The sequence below is a fragment of the Mirounga angustirostris genome, unplaced genomic scaffold, assembly GCF_029215605.1.
Source record: "Mirounga angustirostris isolate CCGP_5_RB_7025 unplaced genomic scaffold, mMirAng1.0.hap1 SCAF_1, whole genome shotgun sequence".
Taxonomy (NCBI): Eukaryota; Metazoa; Chordata; class Mammalia; order Carnivora; family Phocidae; genus Mirounga; species Mirounga angustirostris.
Genome location: NW_026991709.1, coordinates 149,211,947 through 149,224,885, shown reverse-complemented (window position 1 = coordinate 149,224,885; position 12,939 = coordinate 149,211,947). Strand labels below are relative to the sequence as shown.

Below are 12,939 nucleotides of genomic sequence, written 5' to 3'. Positions count from 1 at the left end.
GTCCAAAGTATCCTAGAGATCAAAGGCCACCAATGGATGACAGGAGACCGACTTACTAAATACCAGGCTATGCTTTGAGGCAGACCTGAAATAATACTTAAAACCAGTCAAACTTTAAACCCGGCTACCCTAATGCCTGGACCTGACCATAGTACTTCTATGCTAGAACATGACTGCTCAGAGATGATCGATTTTGTTCATTCTAGCAGACCAGATTTAAAGGATTCCCCCATTGAGAATACAGATGACAATTGGTTTACTGATGGCAGTAGCTTCAGGGATAAGGGAGGGAGAAAAGCCAGGTATACTATAGTTAAACTAAGACCACTGACCTCCAATAAATACTTCTGCTCAAAAGGCTGAATTAATAGTACCTACCAGTGCACATCAATTGACAAAAAGCCTCAAAATTATTATTTATACTGACTCCAAATATGCTTTCCTGGTGTTTCGTGCCCATGGGGCATTTTGGAAGGAAAGGGGATTATTATCAAGCCATAACTCCTTAATCAAATATGGGCCTGAAATTCTTGTTCTTTTTTTTTTTTTTAAGATTTTATTTATTTATTTGTCAGACAGAGGGAGAGACAGAGCAGAATCAGGGCGAGCGGCCGGTAGAGGGAGAGGCAGGCTCCCCGCTGAGCAAGGAGCCCGATGTGTGGGGCTTGATCCCAGGACCCTAGGACCATGACCTGAGCCGAAGGCACACTCTCAACCGACTGAGCCACCCAGGCATCCTGGGCCTGAAATTCTTACTCTTCTTGAGGCTGTACACTTACCTAAGGAGGTAGCTGTGATTCACCTCAGAGGACATTAAAAGAATATGACCTTAGAATCTAAAGGAAACAATTTGACAGGCAGCACAAAATAAACAAAGGTTAAGTCTTGTACAGTCTTTTTTTTTTTTTAAGATTTTTTATTTATTGAGAGAGAGAATGAGATAGAGAGAGCATGAGGGGGGGAGGGTCAGAGGGAGAAGCAGACTCCCCGCCGAGCAGGGAGCCCGATGCGGGACTCGATCCCGGGACTCCAGGATCATGACCTGAGCTGAAGGCAGCTGCCCAACCAACTGAGCCACCCAGGCGCCCAAGTCTTGTACAGTCTTAACTCCAATAAAGTACATAACTCCAGCCTATTCAGGCCAAGAAATTCACATAGCCCAGCAATCAGGATATTCAAAAACTACACAGGACTGGCTTATTAATGAGGGAAAAAATCTTTATACCCAAAAATAACCAATGGAAGGTAGTACAGGGTTTACACCTGGCTACTCATTTGGACAAAAGGGCTTTAGAACATTTAATTAAAAATATAAGACATGTATCATATGATCTCACTGATTTGAGGAATTTTTTTTTTTAAGATTTTATTTATTTGACAGAGAGAGACACAGAGAGAGAGTGAACACAAGCAGGGGGAGTGGGAGAGGGAGAAGCAGGCTTCCCGCCGAGCAGGGAGCCCGATGCGGGGCTTGATCCCAGGACCCTGGGACCATGACCCAAGCCAAAGGCAGATGCTTAACGACTGAGCCACCCAGGCACCCCTATGAGGAATTCTTAATCTCAGGAAACAAACTGAGGGTTGCTGGAGTGGTGGGGGGTGGGAGGGATGGGGTGGCTGGGTGATAGACATTGGGGAGGGTATGTGCTATGGTGAGCGATGTGAATTGTGTAAGACTGTTGAATCACAGACCTGTACCTCTGAAACAAATAATACATTATATGTTAAAAAAAAAAAAAAAGAAGAAGAAGAAGGTAGCGGGAGGGGAAGAATGAAGCAGGGGAAATCGGAGGGGTAGATGAACCATGAGAGACTATGGACTCTAAGAAACAAACTGGGGGTTCTAGAGGGGAGGGGGGTGGGGGGATGGGTTAGCCTCGTGATGGGTATTAAGGGGGGCACGTACTGCATGGAGCACTGGGGGTGTTATATGCAAACAATGAATCATGGAACACTACATCAAAAACTAAGAATGTAATGTATGGTGATTAACAAAGCATAATAAAATAAAATAAAATAAAAATAAAAATGGAAAACAAAACAAACAAACAAATATATTTGATGGAGTAAATTTAACAACTACAATAAAACAGGTCTGCGGATCCTGTATTGTTTGTGTACAAGTAAATCCAAAAGGCGCAGGCCGCCCCCTCCTCTCCTTTTGAAACCAGTCCAAAGGCATGGAATGGATCCAGGAGAGGGCTGACAACTTGATTTCACACAAATGCCTCCTTGCAAAGGCTATAAATTCCTACTAGCGTTTGCTGATACTTTCACTGCATGGATCAAGGCCTTTCCTTGTAAAACTGAAAGAACCATGGGAAGTAACCAAAGTTTTGCTGCAAGAAATTATTCCTAGATTTGGCCTTCCACGATCCCTTTAAAGTAACAACGGTCCTTGTTTTACTGTGCAAATAACTCAACAAATAGCACAAGCTTCAAAAATTAAATATTTTCTACATTCAGCCTGGCATCCACGATCCTTTGGAAAGGTAGAAAAAGCTAATCATACTTTAAAACATCAGCTTTCGGGGCGCCTGGGTGGCTCAGTCGTTAAGCGTCTGCCCTCGGCTCAGGTCATGATCCCAGGGTCCTGGGATCGAGCCCCACATCGGGCTCCCTGCTCAGCGGGGAGTCTGCTTCTCCCTCTGTTCCTCCCCCTGCTTGTGCTCTCTCTCTCTATCTCTGTGTCAAATAAATAAATAAATAAAATCTTAAAACAACAGCTTTCTAAACTTAGTCTAGAGACCCAGGAGAATTGGGCTACACTCTTACCAATAAGACTTCTCAGGATGAGGACTGCTTCAAAACAACCTCTAGGACTCAGCCTTTTTGAGTTATTATATGGGAAATCATTCCTTATGGTGGACCTGTTATTAGATGAAGATTATAATTTTTTTTTAAAGATTTTATTTATTTATTTGACAGAGAGAGGCACAGCGAGAGAGGGAACACAAGCAGGGGGAGGTGGGAGAGGGAGAAGCAGGCTTCCCGCGGAGCAGGGTGCCTGATGCGGGGCTCCATCCCAGGACCCTGGGATCATGACCTGAGCCGAAGGCAGACGCTTAACGACTGAGCCACCCAGGCGCCCCAAGAGTATAATATTTTATTAAATTATTCACTTGAGGCTGGTTTAATTCATAAGTTACTTGCTCCCAAAACCTGATTTAACTATAACTGGAAGTTCACCCCAAGTAAGTCCGGGAGACATGGTTTAATTAAAAGATTGGAAGTCGGGGCACCTGGGTGGCTCAGTCGTTAAGCGTCTGCCTTTGGCTCAGGTCATGATCCCAGGGTCCTGGGATCGAGCCCCGCATTGGGCTCTCTGCTCAGCAGGAAGCCTGCTTCTCCCTCTTCCATTCCCCCCTGCTTGTGTTCCCTCTCTCTCTGTCAAAATAAATAAATAAAATCTTTAAAAAAAAAAAAAAAGATTGGAAGTCAGATACAGCAGGGGACTTAAATCCAAAATGGAAAGGTCCATCTCAGGTCATATTATGTATTTCCATTGCAGTAAAAGGGGCACTCTTCCTAGACTCATATATCTATAATAAAACCTGTATTTCCTTCACAGGAAACCAATGAACAAACTAATAGCCTTCTTACTCTTGTGAATGTCCTAACAGCAGCTCAAGGAGGTGCATGTGCCATTATTGAGAGAGAATGCTGTGTATACATCCCAGGTTATCATAAAAATGTCACAGGACTAACCAAAAATATGAATACTCAAATTAAGGCTCCACAAAATTCTTCCCTCTCTTTAGACGATTGGTTAAACTCCTGGTTCAGGGGAGGACTATGGTCAACTCTGAAGGCTCTCTTTGTTGGACTTCTCGGTCTTACAGCCATTTTAATTCTAATATGTTGCCTTTTTCAATGTTTCTCCGCTTGATGCCCAGACTCCATCATTACAGTAACTTCACGTTGACAGATGGTCCTTACCAACCACAGATACTTCTTTGCTGTCCACATTGGACTCAGCTGCCTCCGCCTTTCGTAACTCCCCTATATGTTCCCTGACTGATCAATGTTGACCCACAGGTAAGCAAATCTCTACGCCCCTATTCAGCAGGAAGAAACTAAAGAAGATGAGACCTTGTGCCTTCAACAATATCAAATATTTAAGTGTGGGGGGTAGGGGGGATGATGAGATAACAAAAGGCAAGCTGAGTGCAAAAGACAAACTGACACTCTGCATACTATTCTCCCTCCCAAGATGAGAGTGGGAGAGATGTGACATTTCTTGGGCACTCCTGATTGCCCAAGAACAAAGGAAGGGAAAAGCAAATGGTCACCTGATAAAGACCAAGTCATGAAGGACATCAAACACCATCAGTTTGTAACTGTCTTAATGATTTACAAGAAAAGCACAATCTTGGGGCGTCAGGATGGCACAGTTGGTTAGGTGTCCAACTCTTGGTCTTGACTCAGGTCATCTCAGGGTCATGAGATGTGCCCCGCATCAGGCTCTGTGTTCAGTGCAGAGTCTGCTTGAGACCCTCCGCCCTCCTCAAATAAATAAAGTAATAAAAGAAGAAAGAAAGAAAGAAAGAAAGAAAGAGAGAGAGAGAGAGAGAGAGAGAGAGAGAAAGAAAGAAAGAAAGAAAGAAAGAAAGAAAGAAAGAAAGAAAGAAAGAAAGAAAGAAAGAAAGAAAAGCACAATCTTGAGAATAGTCAGACCTCCAGAAACCTATAGACTCAATTTCCTGGAACACTAACATCATCTCCCCCCTCCAGAGGATAAAAAAAGCCTATATAATCAGTCACTCACTCCTTATACTTAGAATGCAGCCTTTTCTGCCCATGGGTCCTGTCCCCGTGCTTTAGTAAAATCACCTTTTTTGCACCAAAAACATCTCAAGAATTCTTTCTCGGCCATTAGCTCTCAGACCCAAACTCCAAACTACATCAGCGGCCCCATAGGGCATTTGATCCTGCTGAGAGAGGACTCTGTGTCTGCTCCAGATCAAAGCTTCAGGCTTGCATTCTCTTCAAAGATCCTCCATCCCCAGCCCCACCTTTGGCTCACACCTAACAGGGCGGCCCGGGAATCCCCGGTGGGGCAAGAGAGGAGGCTGGGTGTTCCTCTCCTCCTCTTCCTCCTCCCTTTCCCCCTCTGTCCCCTCTGGCTCCTGCGGAGAGGGCTCTTACAGGATGAGGGGAAAGGGCAGCGGTCTTGCTCCTTAGCTGCTGCTGGCCGTAGCTGTTTCCCGGCTCTTCCATGGGGACATCTTGCTGGGATTTCTCAGCGGTGCTCCCAGGACCCATGCCTGTTCCTGCGTCTGAGCAGCGTACTCCCAGCTGACCTCTCGGGCCCCTCTTCAGCTCCTGCCTCCCAGCACTGCTCCCCACATAGTCTGTCTTGCTGCCAGCATACCTTTCCTTACAAGACAGCCCTCCTGGGTGGGGTCCCATCAAGTGACCGCAGGCCAGGCTATCTTCCCTGGCAACTACCTGGCCCACGAGAGCACCATACATCTTTGCACCAGCAAACGGTGGAAAAGCGCTTTCCTGGCCTTGGCCGCCACTTTGCCCTGCCTCCCAGGTAACCCCAGCTAGCCTCCCAGCCGAGATGGTGAGGTTCACCGTCTCCTTCTCACAAGCAGCTCCAGGCCTGAAGAAGGAGGGTTCCTTCAGAACCTCCCTCCCTCTCTCCCACTCACCTTCTCCTATAGAGGCTGGAGGGGGCGGTAGGTGCTGGGCTAGTTTCTCCATCTTTGCGAATCCGGCAAGGAAGGTGTCCAGCACCTCTTTTGAATACATGGATATTTTTTACTCACAGACTCAGCTTTGAAGTGACAGGAAAAAGTTTCATTTAGGTTCCTGCTACGTACCCAATCGTGGAATCCCAAGCTAACGTCACCCACTGGGGATATTTGAATGTCTTTTGTGGCATAGTGTGGCGCCCAGGCTAAATCTGCCTGGCTGGGAAAACCTGCATGGGATTTGGAAAGCAGCCAGTTCAAAGCCAGAGGCAGTTTTCTCTAAAATATGGACACTCACATTCTTTTGAAGCAGAATGATCTCCGTTCCTGGAAAGAGACTTGAACAGATCCTTTAGGACACAAACATCAATGCAAAGATTCACCTATTGCCTTTGGGCAGGTCTTTGAGCACTTTCTTATTCTTTTTCTCTTTTTTTTAGGGATTGTGGGCTGTTGGGGGAAAGATTTTTCTTCTTCTTTTTTTTTCTTTCTTTAAGATTTTATTTCTTTATCTGACAGAGAGAGAGAGAGAGCCCAAGCAGGAGAGTGGCAGGCAGAGGGAGAAGCAGGCTCCCCACCAAGCAGGGAGCCCGATGCGGGACTCGATTCCAGGACCCTGGGATCATGACCTGAGCTGAAGGCAGACGCTTAACCGACTGAGCCACCCAGGCACCCCGGCAAGATTTTTCTTTGTATGTATTAAAAAGCGCCCTGTGATTTGTTCTGTGTAAATGGGAAATGTCTGTCTTTTAGCAGTTGCTGATAGGAGGTCAGCAGCTGAGACCCTGGGACCTCAGGTGAGAAGATATGCAGGCCAATCTTAACTCTATCCCGAGGAGCATGAGAGAAAGGGGGCCTGATGGGACGAGGAAGTTTCCAGTATAGGCTGGACCATGGCGGTTCTCCATAGACTGTGTTGATCAGAGAAAAGCCCAGATTTGGGAGACACACTAGCAATGAGCCCTTATGGTTAGCTGTATGGAGGCGAGGACACGGCTCAGCTCTCAGGCCTTGGTGACAGGAGCCTGCTACTTAGGCTTCCCATTGTAGGGTGGATGATTTCATAGGTCCCTTTACACAAATTCTCAAGGATTCTAATCTTGAGTGTGAAAGGCAGAGGGCTCTGTTCGTCTACCCCCGAGGTTCAAGGAGATAGGAAAGGAGTGCCAACCCCCCACCCCACCCCCGCACCCCTGGGTCTCAGGACAGAGTCTTGGAGCGTGGCCCTGACTTACACACCCTGGGCTTGCCTCACTGACAAACCCACTCACCCATGCTCCATCTTAGGGAGCATGCTGGACCCAGAAATGCACAATTCATCTGCAGCTATTGAACCGCCCCCCCGCACCCCCCTCCCCGGTGACTCAGGAGAATGCTGTGGATGAGGAGAAGACCCAGTGGGGTTACACAAGGCAGCTGACGCAGGTGCAGGGCCTGGAAGGCCCCCCAAGGACGGGCATCTAGGAGGAGAAGGAAGTGCAGGCCAGATGAAGAGCAGGCAGGCAGGAGGTGCAGAAGGGCGTTGGGGAGGAGACCAGGAATAGGCACGTGTGGAGCTGGAAGTTCTGGGAGCTTGAGAAGGCACACTCAGGTGGGGCTTAGAAGACCACACATGTTTAATTTCAAACTTTGTTCTGAGAGCAATGAAAGGCACTGACTGTCTTTTCTCTTTGAGCAAGGGAGTGGCCAGAGCAGATCTATATTATAAAACTCACCCTATCTCTGAAGAACATGTTGGAAGAGGGCAAAAGCAGGGTCAGAGGAACAAGGCAGGGCATCATTACAATGAACTCAGTTGCACACATTTACCACCTCATCTTATCTGATGATTAAATGGGGGTGATGACCATGGACTGGAGGGACTAGGAGGCGAACACCTGATTGGTGTCCCCCCTGGCCTGCGCCGCTGGGCCCCAGGGCTGGGGAGCTGGGCCAAGAACCTCCTGCTCCTCGCTGTGGCTGCTCTGTGGCTTCCCTCTGGCAGAAACCTCTAAGTCCTGACTTCCAGCTCATTCCCCTAAAACTCCCTGGTTCACCGCTGTCCCTCCCACCCTAGCTCCTGCTGTCCTCTGGGAAAATACACGTCCATCTCCAAAGTCCCAACAATCGCTGGCATATACGTCAAGAAATGGAGGACCCTCTGATTGAGACAGCCCGTCCTCTGCCCGCAGCCCCCTCCTCCCGGCCCGCTCGCTCCGTTGTCCCTCTCTGCCCGCATCTGCCATGCTGCAATGACAAAGTGCCACAGACAGGTGGCTGAAACACACAAATGTGTTTTCTCACATTTCTGGAGGCTGAGTGCCGGCAGTGCCAGTTCTGGTGAGGGCTCTTCCTGGCTTGCAGACACGGCCACCTTCTCGCCACAACTCTCACCCGAGGGCCCCACTCTCATGACCTGACCTAAACGGAATCGCCTTCCGAAGACCCATCTCCAAAGACCATCACGCATTGGGGGCTAGGGCTTCAACCTATACATTTGGGGGACACAAACGTTCAGTCCATAACACCATCCTTCGCCTCACCAGGCCCCCTGGGCTGCTGACTTGGGTACTTTCTCCCCACCTGGGTCCTCTCTGCTCAGATTAGAGGGTGTCCGCCATGGTTTTCAAGTCTACCGGGGACAGACACCGTTTCTCCCTGTTGCCAGAAGCCTACTCCTTAACCCCTCTACTCTGGTTGTGCCCAGCTAGAAAACCACAGCAGCGAGTGAACCCCATCATCTGCCTTCGCTCTCCCTGCACCCCAGATGGCTGGTCACTGCCAGAGTCACACGCCCAGCAGGCCTATCCTGTGAATTCCCGGTCACCAGCATCCACTGGGCTTAACAGCACCCAGCCTTCCTACCAGCCTTTTCTAGTCAGCTTCCACCCTTCACCAGTGGCCATTTCCACCCTCCATCTGCATAACTCCCTTCCTCCTATTTCCATTCTAACATAGAACTCCCCTCCTTTCTGAGAAAGGAGAACCCATCCTATGGCGGCTCCCCAAACTTCCCACCACCAAATCTTAAACCTACACTGCCTCAGGCCTCAACTCTGCTTCTAGCTCTGTTCTCAGGTCTGAAGACAACTGAGCGCCTCTGACTCTCCTCCCCCTTCCCCGCCCTGGGCATGGGGACCCGGGATGCGCAAGTTGTGTCTGGAAGGGTAAGAGAGTTTCCCTCAGTGGGGCTTATGGGGACAGCAGGTGCTCCAGGTGCCAGAACCATCTGCCCTCATGTGGAGATTTTCCCAGCCCACCTTGCCCCATTCTGTCTCTAGGGTCTGTGGCTGGAGTAGAATGGAGTAGAATGCTGGAGTAGAATGCTGCTCCTCACCATCCCTCCCCACCCGGAGGACCTCCCTGCCCCATTGTGACATTATTCCCTGGCCACCAATGGAACCCAAGAGTTCTGCTTCCAAGGGTCTAGCTGGGCCTGGATTGTGGTCAGGTGGGCCCTGGCTTTGGCTTGTGGTTCTGTCTCCAGGGAGGAGGGACTGGGGGTGTGTGGAAGGTGGCAATTATGATGACACCTGGCAACTGTGGGCCTGTGTTCTCAGCACAGATGTGGACAGGAGCCTGCTGGGGCCTGTTCAGCTATGAGAAGTCTGTGGAAGGAGCAGGCTGCCCTCACAGGAAATGCGAGTTCTCAGGTATGGTATTTGACCATTTCCTGCCCTCAGATAAAGTGCTGCTCCCGGCTTTACCTCCCTTTCCTGGGCCTCTTTTGTACGCAGAACCAACTGCCTGGGGCCTGCCCCCCTGGCAGGGGACCTTTGGGGTCAGTAGAGGAAACAAATGCTCCAGAGCCTTGCAGACGGGCAGGGCCCCGTGAGGGGCACACTGAAGGGTACCTGGCAGGAGAAGGCTAGTTCAGCTGGCTCCAGGCCTGAAAGGCAACTCTGTGAGGAGAGTGAAGTCCCCTATCTGGGAGGTCTCTATCTACCGCCACCCCCTCCAGCCTGCCACGCATACACACTGTATTGGTTCTTGATAGCTGTTACGGCAAGTTACTACAAACACAGTCACTTCCCACAAATCTGTTACCTTCTGGTTCTGGAGGTCAGAAGTCCAAAATGGGTCTTACTAGGCTAAAATCAAACTGTCAGTAGGGCTGCATTCCTTTCTGGAGGCTCTAGAGGAGAATTCATTTTCTTACCTTTTCCAGCTTCTACGGGCTGCCCACTTTGCTTGGCTGCTGATCCCCTCCATCTTTAAAGCCCGGGATGGTCAAGTCCTAATGGATGTAGCTAAAGTGTATTCATTTTCATTGTTGTATTGTATTCCATTATTTAAATATACTACACTTTATCCATTGCTCTGTTAATGAGCACTTGTGCTCTTTTTTTTCATATTTGATGTGTGTTATCATGAACATTTTGCTGTCCATTCCTGGATCGTATGTAAAAATGTTTCCCGAAGGTATATACCTAGAAGTAGAATTGCTGGGTCATAAGGTATGCAAATATTCAACTGTATAAGACAATGCCAGGTTGCTTTTCCAAGTGGAACTAGGAATAATCCTGCCAGAAATGATGACTTGGTATTGTCAGACTTCCTAATCTTGTCAAGCAAATGAGTGTAAATATCTCATTATGGCCCTGATTTGCATTTCCCTCATTATTAAAGAAGCCAAACATTTGTTCATGTTTGTGTGCCACAGGAATTTTCTGTGCCTGAAATGCCCATTCATATCTCTCACTCAGTTTTCTATTGTCTTTTTATTTTTGATTTGTAAGGTTCTTTATTCTTGATTCTCATTTTTTCCCCCAGTAATATGTGTTTGCAAACTTATTCTCCCAGTTGTGGCTTTTTTTTTTTTTTTTTAATTTTCATCTGCAAGTAGTCAATTTATCATTTAACAACTTTATGGTTAGCATAAAATAGCATAGCTTTTGTGTCTTGATTAAGAAATCCTCACCCAAGGGACGCCTAGGTGGCTCAGTCGGTTAAGGGTCTGCCTTCAACTCGGGCCATGATCCCAGGGTCCTGGGATCAAGTCCTGCATTGGGCTCTTTGTTCAGTGGGGAGCCTGCTTCTCCCTCTGCCCCTCCCCCCTGCTTGGGCTCTCTCTCTCTCTCTCTGACAAATAAATAAAATCTTTAAAAAATTCTCACCTGAAAGTAAAACATATATTCCTTATATTTTCTACTAAAAGTTTTGTTCTTGAGTCCTTAAGAGAGCTGGAATTTTTGTTTATGATGTGAAGCATTTTTCTTCCATTTCTGATCAGTCATGCTGCTCTCTTTTTCCTTCCAAACTTTTGTTTGTATAGGTCTATTTCTGGGCTTTCTATTTAGCTATTCATAAACTGTTACCACTGTGTCTTTAATGAATGTAACTTTATAATAAATTTTGATATCTGGCCAGACAAATCATTCCTCTCTACGATTCTTCAGAATTGTCTTAGGTATTCATGCCCTTTATTCTTCCATATTTTGCAATCATCTTGAGAAATTTCACAAAAGTACCTTTTGGATTTTGACTGGAATTCTACTGAACCTAGAGATCAATATGGGAAAGAGTTGACAATTTTTATTCATGGCCATTAGATATCTCTCCACGTATTTTGCTTTCTCAACATATTTTCATAAGTTTTTTTTTTTAAGGGAGGGAGGAAGGGGCAGAGGGAGAATGAGAGAGAGAATCTTAAGCAGGCTCCATGCCCAGTGTGGAGCTCAATGCAGGGCTGGATCTCACAACCCTGAGATCATGACCTGAGCTGAAATCAAGGGTGGGAGGCTTAACTGACTGAGTCACCCAGGTGCCCCCATGTGTTCAGGCTTCTTAAGCCATTTTTTAAATTTGTGTAACAAATGAGTAAGAGATGAAATTTATTTATTTTTATTGTTATTTTTTTTAAGAGTAGCTCTATGGGCAATGTGGGGTTTGAGCTCACGACCCCAAGATCAAGAGTTGCATGCTCTACCGACTGAGCCAGCCAAGCACCACTGACATGCAATTTTTTTTTTTTTTAATTTTATTTATTTGACAGAGACACAGCGAGAGAGGGAACACAAGCAGGGGGAGTGGGAGAGGGAGAAGCAGGCTTCCCGCGGAGCAGGGAGCCCTATGTGGGGCTCGATCCTAGAACCCTGGGATCATGACCTGAGCCAAAGGCAGACGCTTAACGACTGAGCCACCCAGGCGCCCCCTGACATGCAATTTTAAACAGCAAAATGAAACACACAAACACACACACACACACTATGGAAAAGTCACAAATAAATGATTCTATGGAGACAGAGTTTTTTAAAAATGCTGTTCATGATTTAGTAGAATTAGGAGTTTGCTACCGTGTTGTTTAACAACAATTACTTATATTGCCCATTTTCTGAGATTTCATTCCAACGAGAGCCGCATATTGTTAGCTTGGTTTAACGGCTGCTGATAGCGAGACTTCCTGGAAATGGAATACATTTCCAGTTGCTATCTTTTTTTTTTTAAAGGTTGGTTTGTTTATTTATTTATTTATTTATTTATTTATTTATTTATTTATTTGACAGAGAGGGAGACAGCGAGAGAGGGAACACAAGCAGGGGAAGTGGGAGAGGGAGAAGCAGGCTTCCCACCGAGCAGGGAGCCCGATGCGGGGCTCGATCCCAGGACCCCGAGATCATGACCTGAGCCGAAGGCAGTCACTCAACCAACTGAGCCACCCAGGCGCCCTCCAGTTGCTATCTTAATTGAATTTTGCTTATCGTGTCATAGAAGTTGGGCTCTAATGAAGTTTCTGCTATAGGTGGCACACTGGATACCCTCATAATTTTCTTTTTATTCCTTTTGGCACACATGAAGAGCCCAAAGCTGACAAGGATCCCGACACAGTAAAAGTTGGTGGCTTCATTCTAGGCCCTTTTAAGGCCATAATCGATAGAGCCATTGGCACCCATCACCCTCTAACCTCCAGGCAGGGGAGCTGCTCGCTGGGAGGCAGCAAGCGACTGGGCTGCTCCTGGCTCCTTCCCCGGAGTCAGGGCTGGGCCCACACTGCATTCAGTTGTCTTCCTAGTCTCCTCCAACCTAGAAAAAATCAGCTTCATCTTTCATGCTTTGACACTTTTGCAAAGTACTAGCTAGTTATTTTGTAGAATGTTCCTAAATTTGTTTGGTGTTTTCTTATGATTGTATCAACATTATGCATTTTTGGCAAGAAGTGATGATATACCCTTCTTTTTTAAAAAAACTCAAAATTTGACTTTTTTTTTTTTAAGATTTTATTTATTTATTTGACAGAGAAAGAGCACAAGTAGGCAGA

The 12,939-nt window shown here is 47.0% G+C and overlaps 1 pseudogene; it reads right to left on the bottom strand.

Annotated features, from left to right (window-relative positions):
• Positions 1-12,023: 12,023 nt before the first annotated feature.
• On the bottom strand, positions 12,024-12,724 carry LOC123862962 (small integral membrane protein 19-like; annotated as a pseudogene).
• Positions 12,725-12,939: the final 215 nt, after the last annotated feature.